The following is a 2,500-nucleotide window of genomic DNA, read 5'->3' as shown; positions in this document are numbered from 1 at the left end:
TTAAACTTTACCGGCTCCACTCCGACTCGCCGCTCGCCCACTAGTCCGAAGGCAACAAAACATTTGTTTTTCATTTTGATGAAAATTTCTGTTTTTAAATCTTGTTGGTTTGAAATTGTTTTGAAAAGGTTCTTTAAATCTTGCGGGTTTGCAACTCATAAGAGCGTCACTTTCAACGTCCCCGGCATTGGATTGAGTTTCTAAAAACAACCGTGCACACCGAGGTTAAACTTTACCGGCTCCACTCCGACTCGCCGCTCGCCCACAAATCCGAAGGCAACAAAACATTTGTTTTTAATTTTGATGAAATTTTTTGAAAACATTGGCTTGGCAAGCCCCAATCCGCGACTATCCACCCACCGCCACCCCACACGGGTGGTTGTTGTTGCGAAATGAGGTTGTGGTCGACATGCCCGTGCATTTGAGAAGGAGTTCCTAGCACTCCATGCTCTCCCATGCCAAAAAATAGCCTAGACAACCCCATTTCGCAACTTTCCACGCCTTTTTTTTCCTCCCTCACCCATGGCGGCGGCGTGGTGGCGGCGGCCGGATTCCGGCCACCACCGCCATGGGTGGCAGCCCCCCGACCCCGACACCAAACCCATAATACCGAGGCAACATATCGAGGCAACATGACATGGGTGTGGCGTGGGGGAAGGGGGCTGCAGCTAGGAAGGCATGGGCTGCCATGCATATGCAGGCAACACACACCCCCCTATATAGCATTTTATGCATTTAGCCCTTTGACAGGAAGAGACATCACCTATGCGCGAGGAGTCATAATGGGCTCTAAATAATTCAATACAAGGTATTTGGACGTGATTTTTTGCAGGGATACTAAGAAACATGCAATCTATGATGGGAAAAAGTTTCATAAATTTTTGAAGTCGGGAAGTATTTTTTATTAGTTTTAGAAGTCGTAAAATTGAAAAAATCATTAAAACAAATCCGGGAGGAATTTTTTAGTTTTGTAAGTTGGAGAAGGTCCTAAAAATCATAGACTACTTATGGGGAGCTTATTGTGCGAGGAAATTTCAATAAAAACGGGGTTTGACAAGATTTGAAAAATTCTGTCGACATTTGAAAAAACCTGGAACCATGCTGCCGGCATGCTGCGCACATGCTGCGCGCATGCTGCGCGCAGACTGCGCGCATGCCATGGCAGGACAAGTTTTGCTAGCCTCACTGTCTACAGATGCGCAAGCTGCGCGCACGCTGCGCACAGGCTGCGCGCATGCTGCGCACAGACTGCGCGCACGCTGCGCGCATGCCATGGCAGGACAAGTTTCGCTAGCCTCACTGTCGACAGATGCGCAAGCTGCGCGCAAGCTCCGCGCACGCTGCGCACAGCCTGTGCGCATGTTGTGCGCATGCTGCGCGCAGGCTGCGCGCAGGCGCCGCGCATGCCATGGCAGGACAAGTTTCGCTAGCCTCACTGTCGACAGATGCGCAAGCTGCGTGCACGCTGCGCACAGGCTGCGCACAGCGCATGCCATGGCAGGACAAGTTCGCTAGCCTCACTGTCGACAGATGCGCAAGCTGCGCGCACAGGCTGCGCGCACGCCATGGCAGGACAAGTTTCGCTAGCCTCACTGTCGACAGAATCAGCACGCTGCGCGCAAGCTGCGCGCACGCTGCCGGCATGGTGCGCGCACGCTGCCGGCATGGTGCGCGCACGCTGCCGGCATGGTGCGCGCACGCTGCCGGCATGGTGCGCGCACGCTGCCGGCATGCTGTGCGCACGCTGCGCGCGCGCATGGCAGGACAAGTTTCGAAAATTTCTGTCGACAGTCTCAGCAGCGCGCACGCTGCCGACATGCTGTGCGCACGCTGCGCACAGGCTGCCGGCATGCTGCGCGCAGCCCATGGCAGGACAAGGTCCGAAAAATTCTGTCGACATTTTTACGCCGTGGTAGGCTTCCGCTTCGCGTCACTTTGTCGACATTCAAGCCTACCATTTGTATTGAATTTTTCAAACCTTGTCAAACCCCATTATTCAAATGTCGAAAAATTTTGTCGACATTTTTACGCCATGATAGGCTTCCGCTTCGCGTCACTTTGTCGGAATGCATCGCATGGCGAGGCAAGGCCACGGCATGCCAAGGCGAAGGCAACGCATGGCTTGAATGGCTTGGTCAAGGCCACATCATGGGCACGGCATGCCAAGGCAAGGCGAGGCAAGCCATCCTTAGCCTCGCCTACACTCACTTTCTCGGAATGCATTGGATGATGAGCAATTCCAAGGTAAGGCAACGCATGGCTTGAATGGCTTGGTGTAGGCCACAACTTGGGCATGGCATGCCAATGCAAGGCAAGGCAAGGCAAGCCATCCTTAGCCTCGCCTACACTCACTTTCTCGGAATGCATTGGATGATGAGCAATTCCAAGGTAAGGCAACGCATGGCTTGAATGGCTTGGTGTAGGCCACAACTTGGGCATGGCATGCCAATGCAAGGCAAGGCAAGCCACGCCATCCGAAGCCTCCAATAACCTCACTTTC

The sequence above is a fragment of the Prunus avium genome, unplaced genomic scaffold (genome assembly GCF_965620075.1).
Source record: "Prunus avium unplaced genomic scaffold, drPruAviu1.hap1.1 HAP1_SCAFFOLD_152, whole genome shotgun sequence".
Classification (NCBI taxonomy): Eukaryota; Viridiplantae; Streptophyta; class Magnoliopsida; order Rosales; family Rosaceae; genus Prunus; species Prunus avium.
The sequence above is the reverse complement of the archived record's forward strand: the minus strand, read 5'-3'. Positions refer to the sequence as shown.